The sequence below is a fragment of the Heliangelus exortis genome, chromosome 1 (assembly GCF_036169615.1).
Source record: "Heliangelus exortis chromosome 1, bHelExo1.hap1, whole genome shotgun sequence".
Classification (NCBI taxonomy): domain Eukaryota; kingdom Metazoa; phylum Chordata; class Aves; order Apodiformes; family Trochilidae; genus Heliangelus; species Heliangelus exortis.
This window is the reverse complement of record NC_092422.1, coordinates 124,290,788-124,313,704: the sequence shown is the minus strand read 5'-3', so window position 1 is coordinate 124,313,704 and position 22,917 is coordinate 124,290,788. Positions and strand designations below refer to the sequence as shown.

General features: G+C 40.5%; 1 long non-coding RNA gene across 6 annotated transcripts in view; it reads right to left on the bottom strand.

Moving 5' to 3' along the window:
* Positions 1-1,911: 1,911 nt before the first annotated feature.
* LOC139806152 (uncharacterized) overlaps positions 1,912-22,917 on the bottom strand; it is a 72,703-nt gene continuing 51,697 nt past the window's right edge. For all 6 annotated transcript variants that reach the window (XR_011730145.1, XR_011730146.1, XR_011730147.1 and 3 more), the window contains exon 5: positions 1,912-2,088. This is a non-coding gene — a long non-coding RNA (uncharacterized lncRNA). The remainder of the gene's footprint in view (positions 2,089-22,917) is intronic.

Sequence of the window (22,917 nt, the reverse complement as noted above, 5' to 3'; positions counted from 1 at the left end):
CACACTCAGCTTCATGATGAGCCTTGCACTGTGTCCTCCACAAGTGCCATCAGCCCTTCCCCTGTCTCCTCCTGCTCTAACATCAGATGTAGCACTCATCCAGCCACGGCATAACTCGGAACAGCTGGATAATCCACGTGAAAGCTCATCAATATATTTGCAGGGCAGGACCACTCTTTTCAACACCAGCATAGTCCTGTGCTCGCTGTGAAACCACACCTGAGTCTATGGCAGATGTCTGAACACCAGAAACAGCCTTCAAGCTTTACAGTAGAACTACAACTTACTCTTCTGCTGCACAAAAATTATTTGGGATTTTAAGGAAGGCTGACTGCTTCTTCCCGTTAATATATCTGATAATGGCAGTCTTCCCCTCTCCTAAAACCTGTTGATCTGGCATACTGCTGGACATTTACCAAATGATTAATTGGCCAGAAGCCAATTAAATACAGCAGCAACCTGATAGAGACTGCAGATTTTGGAGGGGGCATACTTTGGAAAAGTGTAGTGGAAGGAAAAACAAAAATTGATCACATTCTCTCGGGTTCTTCAAAATATCTTTTTCAAAATACCAGGTTTAAAAAATAAATAACTTTGAACATATTATTCCAGCTACTTGGCTGCTGAACTCTATTTCTCTTCGATAGCCCAAAGCCAACAGAAATCCAGGGTATAAGTCCTGCAGGACTCCACAACTGACCTATTGTCTAGGAATTTTTCAGCAGAATAAAACATGCCAGGTCACTGTGAGTGAGGGCCAGAAGGCGTCTCTAGAGCCATATGCCTCTACCTCCTATAGTCTGAGGAAAAATAAATACTAGGGGGTTCCCTCCAACTGTGCATGAGAGCAGAGGTTATTACCCCCACCCCCTCCTCCTGCTGTGTAATTCTTTATTTTAGCAATAAAGAAAAGATTACACCTGGTCAGCTGTGCAAAACTTGGGCAGTTTTGCAACCTCTCCAGGCAGAAAGCCGTGAAATGAGTTCTAGCACAAGCTGGGAACTGTCAGCAGCACCTGAACCTCTACCTTACAGCCACAGGGCTTTCCTACACTATTTTCTCCTCTCATTTTTCACTTAAATTTAACAAGCCTTTGGGACCAAACAGCCTGAATTCTAGTGGGCAACTGACCATGAAATAAAAAGCCTCAACCGCAGCAAACACTACCTGGTCCCAAAACACGGGGAGAGACAAGAGAGGTGAAAGGCCAAGATTAATCAAATGTGATAGCAGGAACTGCCCTCAGCTGCCAAACCCAGCAGCAGGCTGAGGTTCCTGCATTCACTCACTTAGAAGGTAACAGCTTGCAGATGATATTTCAGCTTTAGTCAGCAAAAAAAATTATTGCTCCACCAGCCAGGGACTGACAACAATCCCAAAAACTTCACAGAAAGCACTTTCAGTGGACTAGAAATAAAAGGATCTAATGCTTTAAATATACTGCAAATTTAAACATTCACCCATGAAAATGTGAAGTCGGAAAGAGCTAACTGTGAATGTATCACCTCAAGAGACTGGAGAGGTGTTAAAAGCTACAGCAAATAAAAAGAAATAAGGTGGCAAAGTTGGTGCATTTGTGCCGAGGTAGGAACTGCTCAGAGACTTTGCTTGTTTACAGTGGACAATTTCTCACCATGATGTTTATTGGTCCCACTAAATCAACCTTCCCACCCTAGGAGAGAAGCAGCAGGCACACCTCATGTTACTGAGGAACATGCATTGCTACTGATATCTCATGGTTTGAGCTGTATTGCAGAATATACTGAATTCAACTAACAGGAATATACATTTGGGCTTAAGTTGCATATATACAGAACTCTTCATAGACAGACAGACACACTGACCATCTGTTTCTTCTACAACTTGAAATAAAAAAATAAAGCAAAATAAACCGCAAAACAACAGAGAAATACAATTCTGGCAGCAAACCATAACTTTATTCAGAGATTTTCCAAGATGCCACTGAAGCAGAGAATTTATAATTACTTAGACCTAGACTTTTCTTGTTACATCCTGTTATCCAGACACAGTCATTAAAGCTGCACTTCCTTTCAGTTTGGTAGGAAACAACCAGTATTCTCAGAAACCTGAAAGTTAAAAAGTATTTAATCACAAGTATGTTCAAGTACCACCAGCTTTGAGGGCAGGCTAGGTTGTGCAGATTAATTTTATTTACCCAACTATTTGACGGACTCCTAATTTATTTTTAAATTAATAAAAATGTGCCTTTGAAGGAATCCTTGTATTTTATTAATTCTAGCAAAACCTGCTTATATCAGTGCTTCTATTTTTAATAAATAGCCAACTGAACTGAACAACAAACAGACAGCAAACAGCCCTTTGGTTACAAAGAAAAAAACACCTTGTGGTTTTAGCAGATAGAGTGGAGATACTTAGGAAATTCTTATTGTAATTGCCATTGCAATAAGGCTTTTGATACTGCCTGACACAATATTCCCATGATCACACATGGGAATGCTGTCAAGTGACAGACTTGTATGCTGGCTGCAAATAAATAGGAAAACTGTACTCAAAGTTTAACTACAAGTAATTTGATTCTCTAAGATCACCTTACCTAAAGTTTCATGGTAAACAGGTGTATTTGTCTTATTCTGTGTTTTCACTCCCCTTTTGGCTGATAAGCTAGCAAAGACACCTTTCAAATGATAATAAGCAGTAAACTGTTGCCAACACCATAGTGGAAACAAAAGAGACTTCAAAACAGCCTTGAAAAAATGCAGGACAGGTAGGATGCAGTCCAGAAAAGTTAAATTCCAAGTACTACACTCAGAAGAGAATAAATTGCCCAAATACATAATGGACAGATATTCTGAAGAATGAAACTTTGAAACAAACAGAACATGAATCAATACATTTCCATGATATAAAGAACCCTAGAACCTGTTTCAAGTTCATTCTCAAGAGTATGGATAATCTTAGGCAGCTACAATTTTTTCTTAAAACTCCATGTTGCCACGGGCTTCCAGAAAGACCTGCAATAGTTCAGATAATTTAAAATGGGATAAGAAACTCAAGTCCACTTATTCCTTAAAAAAAAACAAAAAAACCCCAAAACTATTAGGAAATCATCAGTTATATAAAAAATAAATAAATAAATAAAACTACTACTTACAGTGTTCTATGATTCTATAAACATTATCTGTCATTCCAGGGTTAATATGAGCAAAGTTACATCTGCCAGCTTGTGCATGAAACACTTTTTTCCCTTTTCAGCATGTCAGCTTTTTTCTGAGAAGCCAATGCATTGTATTGAGAGCTTAAGAGCACAGGACCTTCATAGTGCAAATGCCAACCTCTTCCAAGAACATGAGACTCACATTCATGCAATAACAGTATAAACAGATGTAGTGGATCCAACTGCAAAGTTATCTAGAGTGAAGAACATGTCCTTGTGAACTCACTTAAGACCAGTTGTTTAAAAAATATGTACAAATGTCTCATTTAATTGACTGCCAATAGGCAGAAGGCAGTGTTAACTGCACAGAGATTTTTTTCCTAGCCAATTAAAAATAATGAGAGTGCATATCAAAATAGCTAAACTATCAGCAGTTCATATTTTCTACCGTGTGGTGCAAATCTGTGCAATTGGACATGTTTTAAATGAAAAGTTTCCAAATATGATCTGGCTCGAGTTCTTTTTTATTATTTTGCGTCCATATAAGAGAAAATAAGGAGCACATCCAAGCAAAACAAGGCAGCTATGATGTACCGTTTCATCATGCCCAGGGAAAGAAAAACAAGCACTGGTACATACATCTCCAACACTCAGCCATCAAAACAAGCATTTTTCTTTTTGAATTCTGTTTATTTGGACAGGGGGCTGCCCATTTCATGAAATAGAGGCGATAACAGGGAGCCAGTTTCAGAGCACTAATCCCTGGTTACCCTTGGAATACTGTACATGGTTTAAAGCAGATGACACGAACCATTCAATTAGCAACTCACCACCCTGCAGGACCAGCACATGTGAGAACAATAGTTCTGATTAACACCAGAAAGAGATCATATGAGCATGGGAGAAAGAAAGCAGAACTACATAAACTCCACGCTTAGGTTTATAAAAAAGCACAAAGGCAAGTTATGTTCACAACTTTTTTTCTGAAAGTCAGTGAGATTTCAACATCTGGCTTCCCTACTCTGTAAAATCACCCTTTTGTATAATCTACACTGCAAAACATGAATTGAGACCCAAGCTGGCTTAACTATATTTGAAATACTCTTTCTGAAGGGCACTACAGTGGCCCCCCATAGCTCAGGCATCACACTGCCACTGCATACGTGGAGAACTTGGACCTAGTCCCACAAGACAGCTCTGAGATTCCATGTATTGTAGATGATAACCACATAACCACTAAAAATAATGAGAAAATTTATACTTTTGAGAAGAAATTAATCCACAAGAAGCTTACGCTAAATACATGATAGTACCAACAACTTGAATCCTGTCCTGGAGCACTAGAAAATACTGATCTGCCCTTGGCAGCCTCCTGTCTCCACTTCTTTGTTTTCTGTCAGCATTTCATAAGGAACATCTGATTATCTGTATCTGTCTGCTGCCTCACGTCTGACTGCCAGACACTGTTCCCAGGGCCACCACCATGCCCACCTGAGAGGTGTCTCCCAGCATCTATGGTTGTTGGTGGGTTGCACAACTTTTGGACTACAGTCACCTCATGCATATTAGCAGTATGGGTGTTGCAATCTAAATTTCAAACTCATTTGGCTCAGACTTCAGGATGGTCCAGTGTCACAGCTCTTCATGTGCTTTTCACACAGTTTGTGGCAGGTCTGCTCTTCATTTTCTTACTGATAGTCACAGTTGAAAGGTCCTATTTGGAAGTATAAAGCTGAGGGTTTTTCTGTTAATTTTTAAACTTCCCTCTACTCCCCCTTGCACTCCTCTCATATCAATAAACATCTGCTTTCCTTCCTGAAGGCCACCCGTGCCAGTGTATTCCAGCAAGATCCTGTTACAGGTCACAGCACAGAGCTCATGCTATGCACTTGCTTTACCTCCACCCAAAGGGATTTAAAGAAATTTAACCTCCAGACAATCTAGAAAATCTAAGTTGATCATTTACTGCTCTTAATTCCACAAAAGATTACATCGAGTTGATACGCACAGGTAGTTACAGCATTTGCAAGCACAGACCTCACCAAACCTATATGCTCTTTGAGTAAGATGTTTCCAACAACCTGGAATCAGCACACACTGCTTAAACTGCTGTTTTTCCCCCTACTCCCTCCTTAGTCCTCTCCCCTCACACATACATTCCTCTGCCTTGTCTTTCTCCAAGAGAGATAAACAGCAGGTTTGATTCCTCTCTCACTGCTATCAGTGAGCCTCAGCTCACAGCATTCAGAGAGCTCAGACTGTGCAAAGACAAATCTGCAGACCTTTTATGCAATTAATTTGAAAATCAAGAAGATAAAAGGCTAGAAACAGGAATCAAGCCCAGTCCAAGCATTACTGCAGAAGGCCCAGTTCAGTAGCATCAGTCAGCAACATGCTGAGGAGGGCTGACACACCATAAAAGGATCATCACCTTTTATTAGTGAAAATCTAAAAAGATGAAGGAAGATCCTGGCTGTTACATGCATGCAATCCCTATCAATACAGAGAAGATACTGAGATTACTGTAAATTAAAAAGAAGTCATAATTTTAATACCTTATTCCCCACTGACACTCAGCCAGCGTTCTAGACATCAGGACCCACTTTAGCAGCCACTGCCTTGGAAGAGCATTCCTCACTTTTTTGTGGGGTTTTTTGCCTCCTTCTCCTCCAGTCCCTCTGCGGTGGGTGGAGAATTCCACCACCAGGTTATCTGACACTCACTGCTCCACTCTTGTGAGATTATTTTAGTGCAGTGCTCATTGTTTCAGTTCATCTCCCTACCTGATCTCTCCCTGAGCCCACAGATTCAGCAGCAGTGTCCTACATACTTGGACAAATGCACTCAACAACTATGCTGGCAAAGACAGGATGAAGAAGGACCCAGTTGACAAGCATGATGGCAAGAAAGGTTCTGGCCCCCAAAAGCAATTGAATTGCCTATTCCCAACATGACACGGAGCATTTCAGAGATTGGCACAGCCCTCCCATTGCTCTCCTAGATAGCCCTCATAAAGAAAAGAGGCTGTGCAGACCTCCTGTCCACACAATAGTTGGGCCAAAAGAGATAAGTGAGGTGCAGAAAGGGAAGTGGCCATGTCTTCTTTGCCTGCTTGCTCAGTTCCTAACACATTTTTCTTCCTGAGTCTACCAAAGCACAGAGGCTTTTTCCAGCATTAGCAATTCCACTGCAATTAGCAGTGCCTCCTGTGTCGGATGGCCCTGCTTCTCCTTCCCTTTGAGCTCTCAGGCTTACAGCCCTTATTCCACATCCTGCTGGACAGCTTTTCTAAGTCTCACTTGTATGTCCTGTACCTACTGTTAAGATCTTGCTGCTCCACTCTTTTTACTTGATTGACAGATGCCAGTGCTTGCACTGTAGCTTCATAGCCATTGCAGGATGCCAGTATCTCAGAGCACAGAGGTAGAAAGGAGCTGTTTAAGGAAGATGTTCTTTGCAATTTGAAAAGAAAGGAAAAAAGAAGTGAATGATGATAAAAGTTGGTAAGAGGCAAGCTGAAATCACAGCCCAGTCTGTTCAGCCAGTACCAACCAGTCTTACCTGGTAACTGGAACAAACTACGCAGTGCACTGCACTGCTTTACCCTCCTGTCAACACAATCAAGAAAACTTAGCCACCTGGCAAGGCAAAGCTGTTGTCCTTTCAAACTGTCAGCTCCTACAAATGCTTGACATTCTTGCTAAAGCTGTATCCTCTTTCAGTTACTGGGGAGCTGCTGTTAGTGCCTACAGTATTTGGGCAAGGCTTATGTGCATCAGCTGTGCACAGCACTGCAGCCTTGCTCATGTGATGAACTTGAAAAATGTTTGATTCCTCTTCCTAAAACTGAAATAAAACAGGATTTCCAGCTCCTAACGTAACAGTGGTTCCATCTGTTTCTAATCTCATTGTTTGGGTCTCATTCCTGGCCTAAAGACAGAGAGGGGAAGTCAGTGACTCTCTCCAGAGGGTAGAAATTAATTTGCCAGTGCTACAGCCAGCTCCATTGCTTTCCTCTGAAATATTTCACAGCTCAGGGTTATCGCCTCAACCCTGGCTGCACTCATCAGCCCTACTTCCCACTTCTACAGGAAGAGCTGAAGAAGTATCTGTGCTGTGTTTATTATTGACACAGTTCAGCTTCTTAGCTCTTTGCCATAATTGCACACTAATTCAAATGAGCAAAAATGCAAATAAATCACTTCTTATCCCTGTCTTGTGCAAACGTTTACATGAATGTCAGGTTCCTATGGCACTTCATGCCCAGCTGAGGGCCATCATCCTGTAGAGTTAGGGAGAAGCATCCTTGCAAGACACAACCTGTCTCCAAGGCACACTGCCAGAAACTGCTCTGCTTCTACAGCCCTTCTTGTGCCTGTTTCTCAGCAAGGAGAGAGCACTGAGCTCCTATCCTGTTGGGCAACCCTCTGTCCCCAGATTCAGCTGATACAAGGATTCCTTGGTGGCCCCTCAAAGCCATCCCACAGCAATACCTATGAAGCTCTTAAAATGGGCCTTTAAAGAATAGATATTTTAAATCTCTAACTTTAATGCTAACTTCTACTGAACAGATATCCAGAGGAAATTTACTCCATTTCTGTGACATTCTGGAAGCCATCTGATTCTACAGAGTGCCAGAAATAAACTTTGCATTTATGGCTTTCAAATAAAAGATGTTATAAAATCCAAATCCTCCCCATAATGTTTTCAAAATATATTTCACATTAAGTCATTTTCTCTGTGAGTCAAATTCAGAGGAGTGTTTAAGGTGAAGCAATTTCCAGCTCCTGGGAATATTACATCACCTTTGTCTACAAAAGTTTGGGCTCTGATCAAAGCTAATGCTCTGGCTGAAAGGTGTCTGCCCTCACCTCTCCATCCCATGTCTGAGGTTCCCATTCCTCCCTGCCTGCTTAGCTGTACATGATCTGTACTCAGATCACTACCATAGAACGGTCTGGGTTGGAAGGGACCTTAAAAATCACCAAGTTCCAACCTCCCTGCATAGACAGGGACACAAAATAATCCTGTTGAACCCACATTCCCTTCTCCATCCATAGACTCAATGTCATAAGGATTCATGCTAATCTGGGCAGCCCTCCCAGAACCAAGGGACTGAGGGGTGAGCCATATGTGCAGCTAGGCACATGACAGTTTTTCAGAAGAATCTCTAAGAACCACCTTCTTCACATCAAATTGCAAGGTATTTATACTCACAGGCATCATATTTAGAGGGAAACTCCCAAGACAAGGCAACCAGAGTGTATCTAACACCTTGCAGCAACCAGATGAGGAGGGGTATGTAGTGAAATGAGGCAACCAGGTGCCACTAACTACCAGGTAGTGGGCATGAGCTTGTGTTAAGCCCACCTGTGCCTGATTTTATTGGCCCCCTAATCCTGCTCATGGGCAGTTGGGGCCCACCCTAATCAGGCACAGGTGGGCTTAACACAAGCTCATGCCCACTACCTGGTAATTAGTGGCACCTGGTTGCCTCATTTCACTACAGGGGTATGTCCCAGCTTTCTCATACCAGTCTTCCTTTTCACCTTGTGCTGCCTTACAGTGAACAAATTCAGCTTACTAAAGAGGCAGAATACTGATCTAAAAATAAAATAGAAAAGCAGATTATTTTTTTCTGCTGCTTCAGCTAAGCACCGAAGTCCACATAAGGGAAGAAGCACCATGCAGCTAGGAGCTGAAGAGGGAAAATCAGTGGGCCTTTTGGGAGCAATATGTCAGTAGATCCCCATGTGAGGGCATCCAAATCCAATAACACTGGACAGCCTAAGAAACACCTGGCCTTTACACCCAAGCAGAACTGGAAGTCCAGAGATGTATACTTTGCAATATAATAAAAAAGGGAACTGACAAGTTTACCGAGTTTCTTGCTATTTTTATTTCATGCAAACCCATCCGACCATTCCTAGAGATAATCACATTTAAGTAGGCTGTTCCACAATTTCAAGCACATTGTTGTAGTTACAGTCGTAGCAGAAAAGGTTCCTAGAGCTGAGCCATCCTCAGCTACTGAGTGGGCCCACAGACTGGGGGAAGGGATAAATGCCTGAAACTTTTCCAGGACTCCAGGTCAGGTGCTCTTCTGGTTTCTAACCAATGCCTGATTCTGGGAGATACTCAGTTTCCCAGTTTAACCTGTCTGCTTGTGAGGTTCCATGCTAAAGTGTACTGAATAAATATGTATTTCCCAATTTCTGATATATTATTTTTCAACATGACTCAGATAAAATCAAGAGAGTCCAGCACCTACACACCAGCACATACCCTGTATGCTTCTCAGATTTTGCTATACTTCTAGCCTTTTTGTGTAAGAGCAAAATGAAATTTGAGATTTAGATCACTAGAAAGCAGGCTGCTTGTGTATCCAAGCAGAAGCCTGGGGAAATGTAGACAAGAAAAAGACATTAAGAAACTAATATATATGCTCACAGTCATTCTACAGTTGAGGAAAATCTGAACACTGTTCCCTTTACTGGCCTTTCTTTCTGCCTCAGAAGACACAAGGCAAAACCAGACAGGCATTCCCTCTCCAGTCTCCTGCTTACAAAACAACTTGAATGTATTACTTCTTCAAAACATCTGTTTGCACTCCTAACATGAAAAAAAAACGTTGAGACTTTATGTGTTTGATAACAAGTCATGACCTCTGCTTTGGAATTTTGGAATTTGGTTAAACCCATCTCCTTACACTTCCAAAACCTAGTCACTTCTGAAATGTCAATGAATTCAAGTCTAATTATTCGAAAATGAAATAATTCCTATGTTTCTGTTTTGGAGATACCCACTGAGATTATTAAAGAAGGCTTGTTAGCTTTGCTTCATTTCTTTTTACTTTTTAATTACAGTAATGGATGAAATTTTTTTCTGGTGAGTCAGAGTGTTTTTAGTGCAGGGGTGGTGAGCTCATGAGCAGAATAAAACACACCAAGCAGTTCATCCAGACCACAGCCCAGTCTTAACACCACCTTCCAGAGCATCCCTGAAATGTGGACAGGCAGCAAGCCCCAAACCGGGTGATGAATTGGGCATCCTGCCCTAACCATTTCTTCTAAGGGCTTCACAGTCCTTCCACCATTTGCCTTCATATCATCTATAGCCTAAAGGCAGGTCCAACCACCATAAGAAAGGCCCAGGCTGGGACTGTGCAGGCAGGTGTCTCGGGACAGATGTGCAACCTCTGGCCACGTGGCAGACTGTGCAGTGATTACAGGACAGAGTCAACGTGCATCAGCCATGTAACAGGACATAGATCCAGCCTCCAGTCTCATTTCACACATACCTGGACATGTGACAGCTAGAGAACGGGGCAGGCAGATTTTGAGAACATGGCATATACACAGCTGCTTATCTGACAAGGGAAGGGCCACACCTTTCCTTATCACAGAGCTATCAGAAGCTATGAGTCTGCCTGGGCTGAGAGCAGAGGCACAACTGCCTTGGAGCAATTCTCATTATGGCAAAAACACTACTGGTCCTACAACCACATCATTTTTCTCTTTCTGTTTTGCAAATGTTCTCTATTACAGGGTAGAGTGGTTTGTATCTGCAAGATAACTAGTTAGTCCATTTTATTACACATTAATGAGGTCCAGTACGAGGTTTCCTTTTATTTTCAACCATTTGACTGATAATGAACGTTCTTCACATAGTCAGCCAGAATGCCTGAAGGACATCCTAAGTCTCTGATCATGTCTACAAGCTACTTATAAAATGACAATGGAGTAAAATTGCCAATGAAGAAGAAAATACTAAAATAATATTTAAAAAAAATAAATAGCCCTGTCCTCCAATGAGTACTTGTTTATTTATTTAACTTCTTTTTACCTTCTTTTCTAATGTGTGCTCTTTGTTCATGGTTTTTCTTAAACTGTGGAAAGACACAGGTACAGCAAGGATCACACATTCACATATCAGCAACAGGAAGGGCAAGGAAACAGCAACCAGCCCTGTTAAGGATACAGGTGTCTGTCTTTTATAAATGTAATGTGGCATCTGGCATAAAAACACATTAATAGGGTAAGTTCCCACCCAAAAGTTTAATGGCTGGAAAGTTACAAAGGAAGTACCTTCTAGGCAAATGATCAAACCCCTCCTAGTGAGGGGACTTCACTGGAAGATAACAGAGGTAATTCTGGTTTTGGCACTGAAAGAGTGAAATAGCTCTGACTCTTAAGTCTTCACATTGTCATGATGAAAAGCTATGCCTTGGGAATATGTTTTAACCTATATACTTCATGCATCCCAAAGCTGTATTCAAACAGCCTGAAATGAGGTGCCAGAAGGCAGACAAAGTAAAAGCAAAGGACAATTTCTTTCCTCCAAGACAGAACGTTGTTTTGATACCTGGCCTAGGCTCCTCCCCTCACAGCAAGGTGCTGCTTTTAAGATTAACACTTACCCTCTTTATTCAAGCTACAATTTTTCAACAAGAGGGCTACAGAAGGTTCATGGATCATTGGTAGGCTGAGGAAGGCAGCTATAAAGACAAGCTATTGTTAATAGTCTCAGAAACTTCAACCTGGGGTTCACACCTCCAGCAGAGAAAGGGGCAGAGTGTCCATAAATCAGAAAAGAGTCAAATCCCTGAGTTCTCCCTTTGTTCATTCTGCCAAGATTTTTATACTCCACTCACTCCTCCTCTCTTGGGACCTCTTATTCCTGTGGCTAAATGCCTCATCTCTGATCTGCTTCTCAAAAGTGATCCCTTTTCACATGCAAATCCCTCCCCTCCCTTTAAAAATACAAATCTTTTTCTGATTAACTGCTGAAAAAATTCTCTGCACCTTCCTGCCCTGTGTTGGCCATTCTAGCACAGCAATTTTGCACATCTTTGGTATGTGTTGCACTTTTACATTTTAAAGCAAAGCATGCCATTTATCCACGTGCCTATAATTTCTTAATGTCTTTCCCTCAGGTGTTTCTCATCTGAAGTTTGTCTTCTAAAATTCCATGCATACCTGATTACTCTGCTTGTCTGCTTCCAAGGTGTTCAGGGGTTATTTCCTAACTGAGCTGACGTAAGTAAAGTATTGCTTTTGGTGGAATGGCAAAGACTAATCAGCTGCAGGGGAGAAAAGTTATTTCTAGTCTTCTGCCTACACTGCCCAGCCAAGTGCCACATTTCTGACCTTACAAGACTTACAGCTCCTCACAGCTGCCAGGCTGGACCTCCAAAAGAACAGGCTGGGAGAGGTGGCTGATTGATCCTCACACTGCATCAAGTTACAAGACAATGCCAACAGCCAATATCTTGCCACAGGGAGAAGTATATTGCCCACTGGCATGCCACTTTCTGAGGAAAAACATGCTCATTTCAGTTGATGAGCAGAACTGCCATTCCTGCCCCAGCCACGTGTTGCACATCAAAAAAGTCACAGATTACAACAGCATGTGGACAATTCATATCCCCAGAAGAACATGGGGGCAAATACACAAGCTGACACTGCTCCTCTACCAGCACTTCTCCACATTTATAAAACCCAGCTTGGAAAAGTCTTGTAAGAATATGGCTTTCTTTTGTATGGCCCAGGCTGAATTTTCTGGATTAGAAGCAGGTACAGTAGTTACTAGGCTGGATAAGTTGAATACATTTTACATGAGAGTAGCAACTACGAATCTAGAAAACTCTGATGTCAGGTGTACTCATTATCCTGAGTATATTTGTATTTAAAAATGCACTTGCAAAATAAAAGCAGAGACCAATACAGTTATTTTGTGCTTCAGTCATCCAACAGCAGAAGCATCACAGCACATACTATAGGGCATGGCCTGGTTATCACAAAATTCTGAAGCTGAAACATTAAGCCTCTTTTCCTAAGTGTTTGTTAAGCTGCAAAAGCACCTGAGTTTATGAGATGATGCTGGGCTTAGCATTATCTATGTACACTGAGTTAAGGTCTTAAAATACAGTGTTGCATAGCAGTTTTTTGGGGCCTTCACCTTACTCAGTTTCCTACAAGGATTTCCTCTGGGATGAAATCCAGACAATGCAGTGATGGAAGCTACCCTTCCTGGACACTCTTTTTTCCCTCTATTTAATTTATTGCAAAAATTGGCAAGTGATGAAAGGAGAACTTGAAGAACACAGAAGGTATCAAAATAAAAGCAAATTAATATGGCTTTTTGCCATTGAGTTCTCCTGCAGTGCCAGCCAAGCCATTTAAATCACAGTTTTCACTGTTTTTTAGCAATTGTGTATTCCTCATCTTCCCATATGTGGCTTGAAATTGTGGGTTCTAATTTATTGCAGAGCTGAGGAGTCAGCTTGCAGCTGATTTATGTGGATGGTTTACTTTGAGTATCTGAAGTATTAAACACTGAGTACTCTGAAATATCAGCTCCTGGGCATGTCAGCCATAAATCAGTGCAGATAACAAAGCGAGGGTATAAAAGCCCCATCATGTCACAGCAGTACTATGGAATAAATTCAACAGGGATGCACAAAAGAAAAAAAGTGCACTAGAAAATTAATCACTCTGATTTCAAAGACTTTTGTATCTACTTACTAACTTTGAGCCATTTGATTTTGCAATACTAAAAGTACCATTTTGAGTACAATTTCCTAGACTCTTCCCAAATCACAATTTAGTATCACAGATATGCCACACTAAATCACTTCACCAGCTCCTGTGTACTTTTCACAGGTGCCTACCACACATCCACAAGCCAAGATTTTTGGACACAAAGCACAGGTCTCTGTCCCTGAGCCAGACAAGCTGCCTTCCCTACAGTGAACCAGCAGAAGAGGTTGCAAGGAATTTACTTTTCCATGTAGCATTTACTACCATTATTGTCTGATGGGAAAAGTAATTCAGGGATAGCAGGTTTCATCATGGAAGAAGAATGTCTTCTGACAAGTGGAACTTCCACCCACTCTTCTTGGATTTTATTCACAATGCCCAGCCCTTGCTAGCTGTCCCTATCCATGAATAAGGGTTTTTATAATAGCAACTACCAGTTGGAAGCCCATGCCTATTGCCTATCCACCTTTCTCCTCTTTCTCCAGCAAGCCTCTTCTACCAGTACCACAGTCCTGGCTAAGCCAGTGTCTGCTCTCTCCCTCTGCCTTCCCTCCAAGGTCACTGCTTGAATATCAGCCTCCCAACCACTTCCAGGCTGACATATCCTCCCAGTTTCTTACTCAGATGTGTATGAGTAACCTCATTCCTGCCTTGTCTTCAGTGGCCCTGCCCAATCTGCCTCTTTCGGAGTTTCTCCGAGGCAGTCTTCATCCTTGGCTTTGACGTGTGAATTCTCCTCTACATCTCCATGGCTACCTGTCCTCCTTTTTGCTCACCTAAGTCCCAGCTTATAACCTTCCAGTTGATTTTCTCTCCGGTCCCAGCTTCCCTCCTTGCTCGCTCCCTCTTCTTGCACCATCTCCCTGCCTCTCTCCTGTTCATCATCCATCTGCCTCCCATGCTTTTGTTCATTCCTCCCAGCTCCCCGGTCAAGCTGACTGCTGCAGTGACAAGCTTTCAAGAATATTTTTCAAGAAATAAAGCAACCTATTCTTCCCTTAACCTTCCTGTCAGAAATGGCTTGATCACTTGGCTGCGATCTGTCAAAGCTTTTCATCTCAAGCAGACATCAGGTATGGAAAAGTGCAGCCAAAAGTGTTAAAGTTTCTCACAGGTGTGAGGAACTGAATACAAGGAGTCACACTGGGACATGTTGAGCACCCTTAACAACACACAGGGACATCCACATCTCCTGGAATCTTACTTACATACAAGAGCAGTGCTTTCATTTAGAGCACTGACTTGAGTAAATACGTATTACATCCATTAATTTTAACCTTGCTTCAGTGAAAAATATTGGCTCTGGTTAAGTAAAAAGCATGGTCAGCTTCAGCTCCCAACACAGAGACTTTGCTAAAAATGCTTGCTAAAAATTCCATTCTTATGCATGTGGTAGTTATGAGCCACCCACTAACAGGCAGCAGAGCTTGCTTGCCAGTGTTTTACATCCACTCTGCTATCAAATCGTTGTAAAAACATGTTAGAAAGTACACATTTAGAGATAAAAATTTTTAATATAGTATCTTTAAAATTTATATGATCGCATATCTCCAACATGAGCTTTGTTTCTTGGTTTTTCATTTTGTCTGTATGTATTTTCTCTATCTTATGAAGAACCTTCAATTAATCATTGGTTAAATGATTAATGGCTCTAGGAACCCTGAGCCATGAAGGCAAAGAAAGGTATGCATACAGAGATGCATCTGAAATTCAAGGCTTTCATTAAAAAAATACTATATATGAAGTGTAAAGATTCTTACAGACTGCATAGTCATAAAATTTTATGCATTTCCTTCCCAAAAACTTTATTGAAAAGTAAATGACCACATAAACCCTCATGAGTTGCCCTTTAAAACTCAAAACTGGAGTTAATTCTGCTGTATGCTACTTTTTCTTTAAAAAGTACATTACAGAGATTTTTTTTAAGTTTTCTCTCTAGCTTTGGTAGGAAAAAACCTAAGATGCAACATAGACAAAACTACTACTTGCGAATAATTATTTTGTTTACACACAAAGAAATAGAAAATTGAATTAAACTTTATGTGCCTTCACTAAATCATCTAGGAGGTGAAAACCTCTCATTTTCCACTTCGTTTCTACTTCTGATAGTTCATCATGACAGTTTAGAAGATATTGGTGCTGCTTTTTTTCATTTCAGATTTGAACAGACAGGACAGAAGCACTGCAAGTAAAATGCCAGTGACAGTGAACTCATTTTTATAAATAAAAGTGTGTGCATGTACAATATATAAAATACATGAGTTCATATTTGGTCAGATAGTGTTCTTACACCTGTTCATTCAGGCTTTGGACCAAAGCACTTGTAGGGTTAGTGAATGATATTTGAACAGAGCTGAGTAAAAATAGATCTGGTCTTGTAATATAAAAGGATATAAATAAAAAAGGATCTGACCTAACAAGTGACGACAACCTATGGGGTAAATCATCTAAACTGGATGTTTCCTCATGTTTTAGGATTGGTTAGTGTTACTCAGTATGCATAAAATAGATGACCTCTACTACAGGACGTACTCTTTTATGGACCCTCACCTACTTCTTCAGTCTTTTGTCAAGTTTATACTGCAGTCCTATACTGCTAGTTTGAGTTAAGACACCAACACTTTCATTGCAGTTGTTTTATTTACAAACTAATCCACAAGTAAAATCAACATAAGTTAAAATATTACTGAAGGTCTTTGGTAGACAGCAGTCTTCAAGCTGTCTTGGGGTTTTTTCTAACGTCTTATATGCCTTATGCATGCAGCTATATAGGTAGATAAGGATAGTAGTTTTTTCTTTATAGTATTTTTATTCTTTTATAAAAGGCAGATTTGATAGAAGAGAACTGATAAAATATCCACTGCATCCATAACTCTATATGTCAGCTCTGTTACTAAAGTTGCTGCCTGTGAGCCCATTTTGCTTTACCTGCATGACTTAGGATAATGGTCCCTCCCCAGAAACATTCACCAGGAAGCAATTCTGCCCAACATTCTTTCTGAAGGGGTAATTCGGTCCAACAGAGATGATTAAATCCACTCTCCCCTGTCAGAGTCACAAAGGAAGACAGTTTGGGAAACAATTTAAAACCATGCCACTGAGGATAAAAGCTCTATATGCTTTTATCAAGCAGGGAGGTAGGTGAGGAGCCTGCAAGAGTATGCTTATTTCCAATTAGCAGAGAGTGAAAGCACCAGTTGCCATGCTGAGCCACTCAGTTCATTTTTCATCAGCTTTTGTAGGCACTGGTGAGGTTTAGAATGACAAACATTAATAAGGCAATTGTGGCAATGAGCCTCCTTTGCTCAAAACCCATAATGTTCTGTGTTGACTCAGAGTCTGCATTTTGTTTCAGCTCGCTGGATGTGAAACTCTGCAACCTTGGCTTGAACTTCGGGATTTATCTTTACACAGAACACAGCATCGGTTTCATTTGAACAATTTGTCAAGCCAGTAAAAAATATAGTGGGTTATGGATGGCTCAAGAATTACTTCTTTGGATTTAAATGATCCTAGAGATCAATCAGCATAAGCTTTAGCAAGCCCAGGGCTTTAATTCTGGGGCATTCACCAAGCTACCTTATATTACAGGAATAAGGGTTTACAATTTAAAATCAGCATTTGTGAAGCTCTTCTCCAGTTTCATTACACCCTTTCTATGTCATCATTTTTGTAGTCTGTACTGTCAGGGCTTTCTATTTCTTTTGGCAGGGAAGATGGCTTTCTGCTATAATTTGAAATGCCAGCTACTTGTAAGTAGGGCAGTGAAACAAAGCATTGTTACAAAGCTAAATGTTAACATCTCTCCTGCCCCCTTTCCTGCAGTTGGGGCTAAAATAAAATGGTTAATGATTGTACAGGTAGATTAGGAGCTCCTGTAGAGAAATATATCCTCCCTACTGTATCCCTACTACGAGTAGCTAATTAGTTTACACAGTAGCCAACCTACCAGCTGACTGAGATTGCCAGCACAGTACTGAATTTCTACTAGTCAAAAGAAGCAGAAAAATATTGATGCTTCTGCAGAGCAAGCATTCACAAAAGGTTTCCCAGAAAAAAACTAGGAGGAAAAAGTCAAAACAGGAAGAAGAAAAAAATCAGGTTTGCCAGAGTAACTGTAATTAAATGTAATGTAAATGTAATTAAAACATGAGATAACTTCCAATAGGGGAGGGATCATTCCTGTCAATTTCTCAGTAAAGGGACCGATGTCCAAAGGAATTTTACCCTTTGTTGTATACTTCCAGGCACAAATGCTACAAGAATACACCTAGAAAAATATGCCTGAGAGAAGTAACTCAATGGTCATCCCACAAAGATACCCCTTGAGGCCTTTGGCAACATTCTTGTGCACTTGCACATCTACAAAATGAAGACAGATGACACTCTTTTTTGCCTTACATGGCTACAGAGATTAAGGAGATACCAGATTACCATCTGCCAGTGTAACACAGGGAAAAGGCTCTTCTCCTGGGGGTAGAACAACTCCTAGAAGGGCTTGAGGCAGATCAAGGTGGAAGACCTACAAAAACTTCTCACCCTGCATGTATCACTGCAGACCTCCCCAGCCAGGGAAGATGGGCATCTAAACATTTCCAGTTGTCCCCACTATGGATATAAGCTAAGTGCCATGTGCTGTCTTTCCCTTGCAATAAAATATAATCAGGATAGTGAAGATTCCTATCCTATATGATAAAGAGACAGGAGAGGAGGAATGTCTAAATATCTTGTCTTGCTTTTCTATTTGCCAGGCTGGTGACAACAACCATGTCTTAGCTGTTGCGATACTAAGAAGAGAGCACCCCAGAGTGGGATCTACACCTTGCCAATGCCTCACAAGAGTTTGCAACAGCAAGTAAATACTAAATATAACAGCAGCTCTACAAATACAGTAACAGAGGAATGGAGAAGTTAAGGAACTCGATTCTGTTTTTTTTATTTCTGTACGTAACTGTCAGACAAGCCCAGAACAAAGCAAGACAAGAGGGCATGGTCTCAAGTTGTGCCGGGGGAGGTTTAGGTTGGACATTAGAAAGAATTTCTTTACTGAGAGGGTGATCAGACATTGGAATGGGCTGCCCTGGGAAGTGGTGGATTCTCCATCCCTGGAGATATTTAAAAAGAGACTGGATGTGGCACTCAGTGCCATGGTCTGGTAACTGCAGCAGTAGTGGATCAAGGGTTGGACTTGATGATCTCTGAGGTCCCTTCCAACCCATCCAATTCTATGATTCTACTATTCTATGATTCTAAAGCTTTCACTAATTCACTTCCAGCCCAAGGTTAAGCCAGCAAGCTGGCAGCACCTACCATGATATGCACGGGTTCCTCATAGAAGTTAGATGACTTGCATATGGTGTCTCAGCCACCTAGTAGAAGGACTTAAAATAAAATTGATATTTTCAATTCCATACCCTACTAAATCAGAACTGGTTATCAGATCAAGTGTCCATCATGTTGGGGTGGTAATCCATTTCTCTTTTGAAAGGAAATGTCAAGGAAAGTTTAGCAGAAACAGTATTTGGCTTTTGGGAAGTAAAACCTAAAGAAGAAAATGCCTTGCCTTTCTTTCACAGAAAGTGTTGCTAGAATTTTTTTTTTTTTAATTTGTGTTGCAGCAACACCGAGTTCCATGCACAAAGGAAAAGGATGAGATTTCTGGGGTTTTAGATAGTCAATGACAACCAATGGAAAGAATACTCAGACTGCATGTATGTCCATGTCTGACCATTTAACAAAATTTTACTTACTAAAGGGCCACCTTTTGTAAGGTAAAACACAAGAAGCAATACTCCTGGCTGGGAAACAGCAGTTCTATGTAGCAATGGGACCTTTGCTTATCACTTAGCTCTTTGAGCACAGCAGCATGATCCTCTCCACAAATTAACAGCTGCAACCTTTCACACAAAAAGTTTTCATAAGTTAAACTTGTACTTTGACTACTATTTTTATTAGTAGAGCATTTAGGAGAAGAGTGGCTTGCTCTTTAGGAACTTGGGTGATCTGGCTTCAGTTTATAACTTCAGAAGTTATGCTGCTATATTTCAGGAAATCCAAATGTGTGTGATATTTACTGTACATGAAAGTGTTGGTTGTACAACTGGATGGGCTCCATGCCAGCCAAACTCATCTTTCAGGCTGTCAACACCTTACTCTTTTTCTGCAGTGACCTACGTGGAAAATTTTCCTACAAACAGCTGTTCAGATCTTAGGCAGACAACAGGTTGTCTTAAACCCACTTTCAAGTGTCCATAAAGGTTTGAGAATTTCTAGTTTCATCTCTAAGACAAACAAGAACAGGATGTTCTCTTGATTCACATTTCTGATTTGGTTTACATTTTCTATTCACAGAAATTCTTCTGGACCTCTGAGCTCCATTGCTAAAATAAGACTTGTAGTTCTCTGACCTTTTCCATCTGATGAAAAAAAAAATTTGAATTGATATGTGAATCCTGCAGACAGAACTGAATTCTCGTCCTTTTTTTTTTTTTTTTTCCTTAAGGGTTCATCAGCAGATGTGAAAAGATAGCCCAGAATCATGTGACAAAAGCTCAGCAATGTGTACTGGTCAATGAGATGAAAACTTGTATTTTAGAAAACTGAAACTTATTATGTAAATCAATGTCTTTTTCAACAGCACTGAAAATAAACACCCTGAAAGTGCCAGAGCAACATAGGACCCTAATTCTTTGGACTTTCAAGGAGACTTAGGTCTTAGACTACAGGCCAGATTATTTAAATACTCCCTAGCTTCTTTGCATAGTTTTTCCTTCTGGACAAATATAGGCTTTCAGAACTCCCCCAAAAAATAACTGATTGACAGGTGTAAGTAGACCTTCTGAGTAAAGCCCTAGATTGCCACGAGTAGATAAAATCATGCTTGGTTAGACATCAGAAGACAAGACTCACAATAGTCAGCAAAAGACACATTTGACCTTTTTTGGAGATGGCTTTCAGGATGTAACTAAACACCTTACAAAGCACCCACTTCTTTTCCCTGAATTCAGATGTAGCTCGTTTCTAGGCATCAATACTTCATTAAATAAAGCTCCCTTTCAACTCAGTTTTGGAAATAAGATTTAAAGTCCCTAAATCTTTTTGAGAATTCATCTTGTAATTATTTGTGGATTAGTATAGATTCTTAAAACCATATAGAGTTAAACTGGCATATGGGTAATTTTAATAAAAGCAACACTTAGATGTCATTCAGTAGTGTGCCCTTAGTTCTCCAAAAGCTTCACCAGCATTATCATTCCTGCTTCATAGAGATGAAAACAGAGAGGCAGATATATTCTTCATACTATCTGGCAGTAATAGTCTGATACCTAGCTGATGAAAAAGAAGAACTCTTCTGGGAGCAATTTATAGCAGTGTCTTAACTTAGCTATATTTAATCACTGTTTGGAAGAAGGTATTGATTGTGGAATTAACTGTGCATGCAGGGAGCCCTGGGAGTCCACTGCATTCGGCTTAACAGAGCTCTAGCAGCTCTCGGGTTAGATTCCATCACATATGGATGATTGACTGATGATCTTTATTAACTTTTTTTTCAAACGTGACATTTACTTTTCCTCAAAGAGACATCCTCTTCATTCTTTTTTTTTTTATGCTCCAAGATTATATGACATTTTTGAAAAACAAAAAATACATTCAGTAATTCATACTGCTTACTCTCCCTTGCCATTGCATGTGATTCCCATGACTGTACTTGGTAACAGGATTTCCAGCACACAGAACATCACTTCACAAACCATGGGGGATGGTTTTCTTTGTTTATCTTTGCCTTCACGCATTTTCAGAATGTCAACTCTGACATTCTGTATTTTTGCTGAAATTCTTCTTTGTGGTCCCAGAATTATGGATTGCAAGCTTAGTCAGAGCTATAATTGAGGATGAAGTTAATCAAATACAAGTGTTTATAAAATGGAGCTTTAAATGCCATGAGCAAAAAGATTTTTCCACATTTCTCCAGAGCTTATTCTTCTCTGTACAAACACATTTCTATGGCTGACTCTTCAGCCCTCAGAAGCTTTTCTGAGTATTCTTGATATAAAGGTGTAGGCCAAGGCTAGTGGGAAGAAGGTTCAGTTCTGATTGACTTCAAGAACTCTCAGTTTGCCTTAGGTTTCAAGTGTCCTGAGTACATGATGGGGATAATAAATATTCTTCAGAGGGTCCCTTTCATTCTTGTCCATAGTGATGGCACAGGAAAACACTACCAAAAGGATCGATCCCAATAGATACAATGGTGTGAAATAAATGAGAAAGTTACTGTTTCAGCAAGAACTGATGTTTATATCATTAAAAAAACCACACCTCTATGAAGAGGGTGAGAGTAGTTCAACCAGCTACTGATCTTACTTGTAAGCCATAGAGGTGAAACGTGGGGCATATTCAAGAAATGTAACAAATATACCAGAATAATTGGTGCTGCTTGAATCAATTGATAGTGGCCCTCTGTTTTATCACTATTCTGTTCAGAAAGTCCTACAAAGTATAAATTTCACTCTGTCATACTTAGCTTCTCATAATACCAACCATTGTAGCAGATACCCATCCCAGCCTATGAGGTGATGCACAGCTGTATGGCAGGTTTAGTCAGTAGATCAATCAGGCTGCAAATGAGCACAGGATAAATTATCTAGTTCTTCCTTCTTGACCTAAGGTCAAAATTATTAAAATCATCTACAGAGATTAAGCAAATCTGTGTAATTTGGATGCCACGGAATGCCACGTCTCATGCTTCTTTTTCTCCCTTTGTACTGTTGTGATCACTTCCTACATGGATAGGAATTACTTTCTCAGCTTGAGTACAAATTACATTTATTTGTTTTGATTTTCTGTGTGATGATGTTTTAAGTAAATAAATTGCATAATTCTAATCTGTACATATTTTCCCTACATCTCTCAGACTTGAACTACATATCTAACTTGTACCATAAACCTCAACATACTAAATTTGTTGAAAACGTTTTGTAGTTGCCCTTTATGTGATTAAGCAGCTGCAGTACATGGAGCTTTGCTGGAGAATGGATGAGGAGCCAACTCAGAGCTTGTGGGTTGGGCTTGAAGAGAGGACAGGTAAAAATAACATTATAGTGGGTGTGTGCTATAGGCCACCATGACCAGGAAGAACAGATGGATGAGGCTCTCTACAGAAAGACACGAGCAGCCTCACATTCTCAGGACCTGTTCCTCATGGGAGAGATTTCAACCACTCTGATGTCTGCTGGAGGAAC